The following is a 13,349-nucleotide window of genomic DNA, read 5'->3' as shown; positions in this document are numbered from 1 at the left end:
AAAACTGCGACCGAGATGGGGCCATAGGCGTGTTTGTTACATTTACTTTATTGCCGCAATGTATTGTACAACCGTGTGCTGATGGCACACAACAAATTGTAAGTTATTCGCCGAAACAATACATAAAATTGTGGAACTTTCTGTTGTGGGAAACGGATGCGCTCTTTTCGCTTTGTTGAATCAACGACGAAACTTTCAACATAATCTATATAATTTTAAATGAAATATTCAAAAACGAAGTAATGTTTAAAACAATGGAATGAGAATACAACAGTTACGCGGAGCACTTGCTTTTGTGTGAAGATCGTTGGATTTTATCAAGCAGTTATCAAACTCAATTAATTTTTTTAATTTAAATGGATTCTCAATTTATCCGTTGCTGATTGGTAACTAATTATTAAGCAAACTAGCCTTTCCACAATGTGTCATAACTTGTCGTCAAACTAACATTATTAAAATAAAGCCATAACAAATCCCAAGAAGGTAAACCCCGGCATCCTGATTAGTTGTTGTTTCCTTAAAATATATAAAATTCTTGTCATACATTGCTACACTTTTCCAGCAAAAGATTGTCGCCAAAACCAATTTGAAGTCGCCAACAGGTTCTTGCAATTTGTAACATTCATGTTGCTTTGCATTCAACGCACTGCTACCATACCGTGTCCGCTAAAATAACATAAACAAAGCGGTATTACTATGCTTTTGATGCTCAAAAATTATTTTATTTTGACATAAACGTAACAAGCTCATAAAAATTACCATCGATCCTATCGGTTCACCGCAGTTTTTTTATCATTGCATTTGAGTTTTAGTTGTTTTATTCCGCTCCACGAAGCCACCAAAACAACTTGTTGTCACCTGAAAGAAATAATTAGATTCTTAATTGTCTAGCAAATGATAAACTATCCTGTGACTTATCCGGATAGACTTGCGCACATCGCTTAGAGGGCTGCTTTGCGATTCCTGTTCCTACCGGCCGATCAGTCTGTTAACACCATGAGAAAGCTTGTAGACCGCATGATCCTGAGTAGGTTGAATGTGTGCACTGCGCGGCGCCATTTGATGGCGATATGCACACCATCATCATTTATCAGCTGGTTTCACATTTGAAACAGTTTCTCCCGAATGTACAAGTGCCAATGAGCGCAAAAAACTGTAGCTGTGGGTTATCAGTCACACAGAGGCCTCGAGGCAAATGCTTATCATGCAAATGACTCCGTATCAAGCGTTGAGACTTTCTGCAAGCCAGTTCCACAATGATCGTGTTTCAAACGAGTAGACCGGAAACAGATTAAGCACAGCTGTTGCCGTGATATGCTTGAAGTGTGCCACCAAGCAACATACATCATTTTATTTTTGCTCCAATGTTTTCGCCTCTCTCAACCATGTGCGCAGGTTATGATTAGGTATAAAATGTCGGCCAGAAAGGCATTGGATCACAGTTCCAACGCAACTGCAGTGCAACCTTGTCTCGTGGCTTCATTTGCTAAAAATGAAGCTGACTGTTTGTTTTCTTTTGGTTTGTGCTATATTCTACGCAGGTGCAACTAGCAAATGCCCTGAAAACATCGACTCCATCCGGGAAACACCAGCGTCAGAGGCAAATTTGGGACAAATGCTGAAGATGCTGCTGAACAGATTTGACGACATAGACCGTAAGTTGCTGAAGCTTCAAATCGAACTGAACGAGCATCGTGAAGAGGTGGAGCGTAGTCGTGCGACCGGCGAGAAGACATTCGTTGATTTCCTGTGGGCTCTCCACCGGTTGGAGCAAGACATCGGCAGGAACATGAGTGTGATCCAGGATCGTACGCTAGCCATTCTTGACCAACAGAAGTCTTGCGCGAACCAAGAACGGCTGCACGAGAGACAGTTTGGCCACACCTCGAAGCAGAACATTTCGATATACGAAACTCTGGAACAGACGTTGCTTTACATCAAATCACGCACCGCAGATTCTGTCACGTCACCATCTGCTACGCACGGTATAGAGTGTAACAACACATCAACAACGTCTCCAACAACTACTACTACCACCACACCAAGAACAACAACTACAACATCGCAACCTAGAACATCCCCGGATCCCAAGTCACCTTCCTATGCATCGTGCAGGAACGTTCCATCCAAAGTGTCGGGAGTGTATATCATTCAGGTCAACAACGGTGCACGGTTTAATGTTTTCTGTGAGCAGGAGAAGTTTGGTGGCGGGTGGATCGTAATGCAACATCGATTCGATGGCTCGATTGATTTTAACCGAAACTGGGCCCAATACCGAGACGGTTTTGGTGACCTCGGCAAGGAATATTGGATTGGAAACATGAGTTGATTGTTGAGGTGAAGGACTTTAGTGGCAATTATGGGTATGCACGGTACAATGCGTTTCAAATAGGGAGCGAGAGTGAGCAATACATCCTGAAAATCCTGGGATCGTACAGTGGCACCGCAGGCGACTCAATGACGAAGTTCAACAAGGGAGCGAAATTCTCAACGAAGGATCGAGATAATGATCCAACACCGGATTTTCAGTATGCTGTTTATAACGACGGTGCCTGGTGGTACGGTGATGGTAATCTTTCGAATTTAAATGGACCTTACAAAAATGTTGTGGACAAGGAATCCATTTGGTGGTGGACTTTCAAAAACAGCTATCAAGGGTTGAGCTTCACCAGGATGATGATACGCGAATTTTGAAACACTGCCGGCATTGATCGTGGTGATTGATAATTGAATAATTATGTTTGATGGACATTATATGAATAAAGAAACATTTAAAAGAAAAAGCTTTTCACCGAATGGTAAATTGCTTGAAGAGTAAAATAAACCGAAAACCTCACAACGGGGTCTGCAAACACGTATTTTGGGTCAATTACGTCACTCTACATTAGCCAGAGTTGGCAGAAGGCTAAATACATCACGCGATAAATACTCTTTCGCACCATGATCTACAGCACAGAAGACGCTCCGCGTGGTATTGTTACTTTAGAAATTGAACTTCATACTCGTCTTGTGTGCCATGTCATGTCGCTTTCTCCGTTCTTTCTTCCGTATAGATCAAATAGTGACTCCACTGACTCCTACTCCAACTCCAATCCCACTCCAATTCAACTCCAATCCAACTCCATTCCATTCCACTGGCACTGGTCCACTAGCACGTTGTCCAAATTCCCTGTAACCTATCAGAAACACCTTACTGTTCGATTTTTGATCGCGCATCATCACGAACTGCACTCGCATAATGCTCACGATGAACTAAAAGATGTAAATCCCTATTTGCCAAACGTTCTCTCTCCCCTTCCTGTACCAGGGTCAATGAACTGTGGCGCTTATCATCGAAACAGTGACCTCGAGCAGGCGGAAACGAACGATAAGTACTGTGGTCTCCTCGAGCCGTGAGAACTGCTGCGATCAGACGTTCTCAATGCAGAGCTAATCGTCGCCAAAAAAGCGATCGTCTGGAATTTATCAAACGAAAGAACTGCGTCTCCCGACACACTCTGGCTGGATGTTATCTTGGCCGGCTGGAAAAGACTTGCTCAAGTTTGAAGCAATGCAAATGACCGATCGCCAACCACAAATGCACTAAACAGGGGAATGCTTGCAAATCGCTTATCTTCCAAGAACCTCCGCAGCAGAGGATGATGTTTGGACACATGTTTATCTAAGGAATGTCGTTGAGGCTTCCTGCAAGAGCAACAATGTATTACGATCGTCTATCAAACCATCCCACCACAAAGAGGATGAATCGCGATTTGCTTGAATAGCAGCTAACCACATCCGCCCTTCAGTTTGATTTGCAAATTTTCGCACGATCTCACATGTGCAGAACTGGACTACAGATTAGTATAAAATGCCGACCAGAAAAGCGTTGGATCACAGTTTCAAGTCGACCAACAATTGACTCGTTTTTGTGCTACGTCAAGAACTGTTTTTCAACAATGAGGTTAATCATCAGCCCTCTCCTGGTTGGTACTTTGCTGTTCGTAAGAGCGACTAGAAATGGTTCTGAAGACACCGACCCCATCCTGGGAGCATCGCCTGCAGATGGAACCCTACGTTACGTGCTGGAGAAGCTCCTCGAAAGGTTTGACTCAATGGAGAGTAAGTTGATGGAGCTGCAAATGGAAGTGTTTGAGCACCGCGAAGACGTCGAACGAAACCGTATGACCAACGAAATGACATTCGTCGATTTATTGTGGGCGATTCATCGCCTTCAGCAAGACGTCGGCAGGAACATGAGTGTGATCCAGGATCGTTCGCTGGTCATCCTTGATCAACAAAAGTCTTGCGCGAACCATGATCGTCTGCGTGAGAAACTCTTTGACCACACCCCGAAGAGGAACCTTTCGTCTTACAAAACCCAAGGACGGTCGTTGTTTTCCTACAGACCACTCCAGCTAGATACCAGCACATCGACAACAACGCAAGCGACGGTTATTGAGCCACGAATCTACGCATCGTGCAAGGAAGCACCAGCAAACGTTTCCGGAGCGTAGTTCATACGCATCAATAACGCCAGTTCGCCGATCAAGGTCTGGTGTGAGCAGATGGAGTTTGGGGGCGGGTGGATTGTAATGCAGCATCGATTCGACGGATCGGTTGACTTCTACAGGAACTGGACCGACTATCGGAACGGCTTTGGTGAGGTTGGGAAAGAATTTTGGCTCGGACTGGAGCATATTCATCAACTGACGACGGCGCGTAAATGCGAATTGCTGGTGGAAGTGAAGGATTTTAATGGTATCTACGGGTACGCTCACTATAATTCATTCCAAGTAGGCAGTAAGGTTGAGCAATATATTCTTAAAAGCGTGGGATCGTATAATGGCACTGCAGGAAATTCATTGCAACCACTCGTGGGGCAAAAGTTCTCGACAGCGGATCGCAATAATGGTGAGGGTGCTAATTGTGCTATTTCTTACGAAGGGCCCTGGTGGCACAGTTCACTTCTCTATGCAAATTTGAATGGACCTTACAAAAAAACTGCCGCTTACAAATCAATTTGGTGGTTTCTTTTGAGAAACGACTATCGAGCAATGAGCTACAGCAGGATGATGATCCGTTAGTTTTAAAACTCCACTCGCTGTAATCGTGGTGAACACATAAACAACAATGTTTAATGAAAATTATATGAATAAAAATGCATTTCAACGTATAATCGTTTTTAGTTTGTCAATTTTAGTTTCTTTAAATGACGATGACCTTTTTGCCACAATTCAAGATGCCAATAGCGGCATTTTGATTCCCTCAAAACCTTAAATCAAGTCTCTCAACCAACACTATACAACAAAGAACGGCAATTTAATTATGAATTTTAGAGATCGCTTGTTTACAAAACTATCAAACAATGTTTTTCAAAACTTGTTACTGAAATAAGGTTATCGTTTCACAGAAGTATTTGAAAGTGCAACCATAACATCAATTTCAGAGAATAGTTCGCTTAAAAACGAGACATTTCAACAGTGACCACCGTTGCCCGTTTCATGATCGTTTGGAGTATGAAAATCATAGTTCATTTATTAGTTTATCGTTTCTTATAGTTGCTCCGTCGAACTACTTCAAAACATTGACCTGATGAAGTGAAAAGAAAGACCTTATAGGTTGAAGGAAATTATTAGCAACATGCATCAACGTTGAAAACGTTGGATTTGAGCAGATCGCATTAACGTCGCAGAATGCAGAGACCCTGATACAATAAGCTTAAGCTTCTTAAGCTTAAGGAAATTTCCAATGAAGAACAATAACAACAAATCTTTGTTTAGAGAGCATCATTTTACGATCGATCAGTACAACTGAAATACACTAAATAAACCAATTACATCGCACATCACGAATGGTCCTTTTGCTAGGATGAAATACTAACAAGCAATTTGTCTCCAATGTGCATCTGTCTCCATTGTTTCACCGAACATTGAACACCTCTGCAAATGAACATCTAAATTGTATGACACAGTACAAACACCCACGCGCGTGGACCTGCCACGAACTTCTGCCACGTTGCCAAAGCCCACTGGATCCGTTTTTACGTACCCAAGTAGCCTACTGCGAGTGCACCACGTGCACGGAAGGACTTTGAATGGGAAACGGGGAAAATCCTTTCCCACCAATTCCCTCACTCACAATCACATACGCATATAAAGAGCGGCACCAATAAAACTGGAAGGGTGTGGTGTGCGATCGGAGAAAAAAGGGGGTCAGGCCCGGCGTGGAGGTTGGTGGAGTTTTAACAAAATAAAAACATCAGCCAACGTCACCTCCACTCTCGAGAGACACCGCGGTCCCTTGGGAGTCCTGGATGCCTCCTCCTCTCCCCGAAAGACGCACACCACAAAGCGTGGCTCGCGTACGCCCCTGATGACGGTGGCCCTGGTAGCCAGGAGTGAAGCAGTACCAGGGACTGGGGTGCAGAGCGAGCGTTTTGTGCATTTATATTGAGCCGTTGCCATTCCCGGATCGAAACCGAAACCGAACCCGTCCCTACACGGCCTGCCATCGACCGGGGGCCGACGATGACGACAATACTCATACACAGAGGGTCGGTCGCGTGACGCTACACGGTCACCAATAAAACCGCAGATGGTGTCATCGTCGGTGGCGCGTTACATCCTCGCATCCCGTAAACCGCGGACAGAGTCCACGGAGTCCACGAAGCCCACGGTGTGCAGTGTGCGGCCATAAAAACAATATCTCTAGTGCCAGCACCAGGACACCCTTGGCACAGAGTTCGTTCAAAGTTATTTACATTTCCAGCGGCATTTTCTTGCGCTGCATTTGCGAGGTGAAAGTCGCTGCGCTTCGTTTCGTGCAGTTCGTTGGCTCGTAAAATGGCAAATGGTTAAACATGGGAGGGTTGAGGGGGTGTTTTTCCACCCCTTCCTCACCTGTTCCTTTTTTACAAGCAAATCGTAATGAATTCGATGAGTGAAGCATACAACCACCGACAACAATATGCTCGACCATTCCGGTTGTCGAAACACAAACTAGTATATTAAACTGAAGAGGGACATTCCATTCCGTGGGATCTGATTTTTCCGATTCCGAACATTCACTAAAGACATATCATTCCACGCGGCCATTCCGCGGCCATTGCCATTGGACCATCGCAAAATCTTCATTATTATATGCCACATAAACCTTAATGAGCAATAAACGCAAAACGGAACACAAAAGGCGCACTCGCGCTGCTACTCAGCCTCTGGCCAGCTTTGAATTGTCGCCCAAAATGGCCAATGCGCCCTGCAGAAAACGGGCCACCACACTATTAGGAATCCATTTGGTTACACTCCGCAGACCAGCTGGCTGGTGAGGCTTTTAATAAAATGCAATCCATCTAGATGAAGCCGCATTTATGGTTAAGCTTTGCGGTATGTCCTTTTTGGACACACCACGAAAACACCTGCGCTGGCCTGTGGTGCCATTGCCGCGCCGATGTGGTCGTCTGCCTTTCAGGGCTGGCCCCTAAGACCATCGGAAGCATCGTAATAATGATGAGCCAATCATTGAGGCGTACGGAATAGGGGTGCACTGCCGTTGCGTGCTGTGTTATTTCTCTGCGGGGAGTCATTTTTGCGTTGCGTACAAAGGCAACTAGCAGATGTTCGTCCGGATGGGCATGTAAAATTATGAATTGCCCAGGACAGAGCTTACCGAGTTCTTCGAGTTCCGGTAGCATTCAGTTCGAGTTTGTGGTCGTGCGAATGCTTAAGTCGTCGTATTTGGTCGAGGAGCCAAATACTCTCGTGTGCACTGTTGCGTAGTGTGTCTCGATTCATAGTAAAGCTACAAATTTTCTTCGATGAGACTGTTTTGCGGGTACCAAATGTGCTTTGGGAAGTAACAGAAATCCCTACATAGCTTTTGGTGCGGATTCCCCCCACAAACTTCATTCATAGTTGGTCATTGGAGGGATAAGAAAGAAATGTGTCCGGTACTCGGTACTGGAGCAATTCCCTAGTGCATGTATGCGTATACACAGGTGAATACACGGGCGTTATGGCCGAGCTGGTCAATAAATACATAAATCCTTACCCCACCAAAGTCGAAGTCATTCCCATCCGAATACGTTCGCTTTCTGATCCAAAATCATCATCATCACCATCACTGTGCAGGAGTAGTTCTTGTCCTCCTTATAGTCGTCGTATTTCGTGTGGAAACCTATCCTTGGGCGGTAGCAGTAGTACCAGCAGTAAACTTTACGTGTCCTAACTTCACACCACACCACCAGACCTTCTCAGCGAAGCCTGAGCTGAAGGGGGCCTACCGAATATCTCAAGAGAAACATAAATCCCACGGAAAAAGGGAACTAATGTAACGTCGCCATACGCACACACCAAACACACTCACCGACCGAGGTACGGAACATGGCAAAAATGTTCGCCACCGTCACAGGATTTATGAATCCCGATATCACCCCGTAAGCTCAGAAGCAAACCCTGGACCGGGCTGTAACTTCGTACCGGTGGTGGTGTCAAGGAGCCAAGGGTTTTCCGTTACCGTACAGGTTGGAGGACTGGTGGACTCCGGACACAACAGTACCACCGCCGACGACAAGGACACGAGCAGGGCGTAGAGAGTGCAATATATAATAATTTATTATTTTAATAACATTTATTACTGCTCGATCCGTGCACTAGAGTTTTGTAGCTCGCGAACGAACGCGCGAACTTCTTCCGGTCGGTCGGTCGGTCGGTCGGTCATGACGAACCGCCAAGGGGTGGTTAACGTATTGCTTTTGGGTATCGATCGTGATTTTCGAGCACGACTAGTGGCTTCTCACTAGCGAACTATGGTGATTTTGTTTGTTTTGTATCGATGAGGCAGATAAAAATATCAGAATTCGAAATGACAAAGACGGTTCAATAGACTAGAATACGTTAAAAATGCAGGAAGCTGCAAATGTCCGTTAGGTTGAAGATCATAACGTGAACGGTCCAAATTGATCGACGGATGGTGAAGGAAGAATAACACGACGATGATGTTCGATCGCGAAAGCCAAGCGCGAACAGAAACCGATAATTCTGTGCGCCTGATAAAAAAAAGCGATGTGATCCTCAGCTATGTCATGTATTCCTGGAGGAATGGACGTGCATCCTATTTCAATTCTTCTACACAACCTTGCACTTACAGTAGATCGATCGTCGGTGTCGTAAATATTGTAGGATATGTTTTTGGACAATTAAAATGATTAAAATGATAAACTTTGCACACGTTGCCTCCTATAAAACATATTTCGGATCTAATATATTAAATGATCTATTTAAAGCATTCTAAAAAGAGTACATCTCAGTGCCTATTTAAAAAAAACATGAATTTCATTTAGCAAAAGCGCTATTTATTTGTTGCATTTACTCACAAATCAAAAGCCCCTCCTCTACAATAAATAAAGAGATTCTGCTTTTAGAAAATAAAAAATTATGTTCAAACATGAAACTCCATTCTGTAGGATACATAAAAAACTATGAATCCATTCCTCTGGCCTAGACGCCCAGACCAGACACACTAGAAGTTTCACACAATTCCTCTGCAGCAGCATAAACTAATAAAGATTATCAGAATGTGCCTTATGTTAATGTGCATCAACGTAAATACCCTCCTATGAGTCATTCAATCTCAACCAATCTGTTTACCCACTTCTCGCTCGTATCAGAAATCCATGAGTGTGTAACCATTCCGCCGTTTACTAGCAGCTCTGCGCTGCCACTAGCGAGGCTGAGTCCCTAAAGGCAATCGCAAAAAATCAAGAGCAATTGAGCAAACCCTTGAGATATTGATGTAGTGCAATAAGATACTAACAAACACCATGCCAAGTATATTGTGAACAAGAAAAATTCAACGGAAAATGCTTAGTAGCGCCATGCTATCAGACCGATTCCGATCTGGCGATCCATGAACGGATCAATCGAAACTGGAATGACTATCGTAACGGATAATGGCACCGACGGAAACACTGGCTTGGTCTAGAGCGAATTTATGTCTGCTTACATCGACTCATCCCTGTGAACTGGTAATTCTTTAAAGGAAATAACCGCACGTGCGTTGCCTATGGTAGCAAAGGAATCAACAGCAACAAACACCACCACAGATTCACAGAATAACAGTGAAAAACGCTTTACTAATATCCTTAAACGCACGTAAAACATTCGTCGACATCTTTCCCATTGCCTAAGTTAAGTTTTCATTCTTTACAATCCTTGATGGTTCAAAAGCTGATCGATTGGTTTGACGGTAAGGTGACTTCGGTGTCCGTAACATGTCAACGCAGATGCTGCAACCAGTCGCACGTGGCCGACTGTTGTCGATGACGATTCTTGACATTACGGTAGCCATTTGTGGTGAACCAATGAAGCCTTCTTGCCTCGAGTAGTTCAGTCGATGCCACGGTTCTTTCTTTCACTGTAAAATCATAGAATTTACTGTTAGCACTAGAACACTAGAAGATAGATCACTGAAATACGCACTTCCTTCTCCTCGTAGTGGTAATTTCTAGATTATTTTTGATAACCACAAAGCTGAATCCTGCCGAGCTTAGCTGAACCAAAGCTGAGAAAAATCCTTCGAATCCTTTCACTATGCAGACACTGATGATCGTGTACAATGTGTTTGCTCGACTTAATGATCTTCAATAAACTACTTTTCATTGGCTAACATCCACAAGACCATCGACAGATCGCATGTTGAGCCAACAGCGACTACCCTCCTCAGAGGACAGCGCGTTACTAGCAACGTTGGACTGACTCGAGTAGATCAGTTGTGCCTAATCGAAGGGGTTTCTCTCGCATTCGGTGAGATTTTTCGGAAACACCGATGATAATGAACAGCGCCCGCTTGTCCATCAACATTGGCGAAGCTGTTGCGTAATCAGACACAGAAATTACGCTTGTGACTGGTGGATGTAGCTAGATAATGGACAAAAAATGTCTGTTGGGTGCTATGAACGAATCTCGCTCTACTACGCACCCAACGCATGTCAAAAGGCATGCCAGATGATTAAGAGGTCATAAGAATTCGTCGCTCCTTATCAGTCGTCGACCATTCTAGTGATCAACAGCAATTGTTATCAACACGCATAATTTACTGTCTTACACAACAACGGCACAGACATAAGATTAATCCGAAATTGACAGACGAGTGTTGCTGCTCTCATCCACTTTTCGTTTAACTCCGATCGTTTTGCTGGCATCACAGATCGTTCGAAAGGTATAGAATACTATGTTGCGACTGAAACTAATTGATTAAATTTTTCACATTCTCTCCTCATTTCCACCACAACTAAATCACAATCAGGGAACAGATTGAGCAACACCGGGGCCCTGCGAACATGAAGCGAACGGAACAGCTTACGTCGGATCAACCCTGTGCACTGATGGTTCAATATATCAAACAGTTCAAGGAAACAAACGACAAGATATGTTAAGGTGTAACCCAACTCGAATCTTATTCGAAGAAATTAATAATCCAAATGTGTAACTCTCTAGCAGATCAACTGAAATGAATCGGACATCTGGAACATCGAGCGCAAATCTCTGTGACCGAGAAGCAGTGCTAACAGTTTTCCAAAATAAGTCTGGTTGTAGTTAATAAAGTAATGCATCCTTGAGACTTGCATCACTTTTGCAAATTCAAAATGCAAACAGAAATGGAAAAATATGAAAATCAGCAAAAACTCGACGGAACTACCTTGTGAAAACTTATAATCCATCAAAAGAATATCGATAGCCCGCCCTAAATGGTCGTTGCTCCAGAGGGATCACGTGCTGCAAGAAATCCCTTTCGCGAAAGAATTGTTTGGTTAAGTTGGGGCTTCGGTATTTTCGGGTAAAAAAAGACCCGTTTTTGGCGATTTTTTGTGACGTAACCATGCAACTTTGTTTTTTCAAGTAAATGGCATATTAAACTGATTAACTTGATATTCCAATACTTCAACTTGATATTCCAAATTTTCAATTTTTGGCAGATTTTTGAAGTTGAAAAAGTGACGCTTTTTGCGATTTTAATAAAAAAACGAGCTTTACATAATTATTTTTAATAAAAAGTATCAACAAATTAAATGATATCTCTACGAGGCTACCTGGCAAAAAGTGTACAGATTATGTGTTAAAAATTTCAAATCGATCGGCCTGGTAGTTTTTACGGCACGATGGGAACCTACTTTGAAAACGTTGGTTTTGGGGAACGCTCTTCAAAGTAGCGAGCTCCACTGAGCCTCGTATGAAACGCGGATTTTCAAAAAACTGTATCTTTGTCAGTTTTTCCTCGATTGATCCAAAAGTTTTACACAATACTCTTGAAAGGATCAGCTTTCAGGGAAAAATGTTAAAAACATGTGTTACCATAAAAATTAAATACCGAAGCCCCGCCTTAAATGATCCAAAGGATACACCAAAGGAGAGTTCAAGTCCACTAACAAGATAACGAGAACCAGATTCCTTTTGTCCATCAGCAAAACTGAGCATCCTTTTAGTGGCAAGATATACGTGCCTATGCGTCAAATGAAATTGTAAAATGGTATCCATCGGACCCCTGCACTGCACTGATGATCCACATGGATTAACCACAAATGTTCTACAACTTTCACCACTTTCATCCGCTCGAAACTCGACTCTAAACCACTGCTTACTGTCTATCGGAGGTAACGGGACCTGCTGCATAATGGGCCACGGAAGGCATCTCATGTTCTGCCCTCGCCCTATTTGCTCACGAATCCATCCAGTGCCCGTCGTTGTTGCGCGGAGATGATGCCGCTCTTAGAACTAACAGAAGGAAATCTGAGTCCAAAATTCGATTGCTTGCCAAAAAGGTTTCCCCGTTTCATTGCTTCTGCTGCAACTAGAATGATAGAGTGGAATTGGTTTTGATTTTTTACCAGCCAGCCGGACCATCGGCAGCACCAGTACACCCTGATGGAATAGAATCGCCATCCAGGAACACCCTTCCCTGCGACTTTGGTTGGTGCTGGGTAAAGCGTCGTTAATCCTTCCACCGCTCGATACCGAGGGGTGCCCCCAGGGGCATATAGGGTTGTTCTGGCATCGATGTTGAGCATATTTGGTATTTTCTTTTTATTAATCATCAGCTTTTTGTTTGGCTTATGGGTGCCAGTACCTCGCCACGACTCGAGCGAACATCGCGGAGTACGTTACTGTACCCTTGGGTTCCAGGGGGTTATTCCCCGCGCGTTACATGGGGGCATCACTCTAATCCTTCTGCGTAATAGGCATTAGATGTCGACCGGCCGGTATAACCCATCTTTTTGCTCTGGCGTCAGGTTGCCGCTGCCCCTAGCGAACTCGATTCCCTCGAGGAAACGCGACCAGATCTCGGTTCAGACCTTCTATCTGCACTCTTTGCCC

The 13,349-nt window shown here is 43.9% G+C and overlaps 2 pseudogenes; both read left to right on the top strand.

Annotated features, from left to right (window-relative positions):
- The first annotated feature begins 996 nt into the window (after positions 1–996).
- Positions 997–2,694, top strand: LOC126576001 (angiopoietin-4-like; annotated as a pseudogene).
- A 1,244-nt stretch (positions 2,695–3,938) lies between these two features.
- Positions 3,939–5,066, top strand: LOC126575995 (fibrinogen-like protein A; annotated as a pseudogene).
- The last annotated feature ends 8,283 nt before the right edge of the window (positions 5,067–13,349 follow it).

This window comes from Anopheles aquasalis, chromosome 2 (assembly GCF_943734665.1).
Source record: "Anopheles aquasalis chromosome 2, idAnoAquaMG_Q_19, whole genome shotgun sequence".
NCBI lineage: Eukaryota > Metazoa > Arthropoda > Insecta > Diptera > Culicidae > Anopheles > Anopheles aquasalis.
This window is presented reverse-complemented; position numbering and strand designations above follow the sequence as displayed.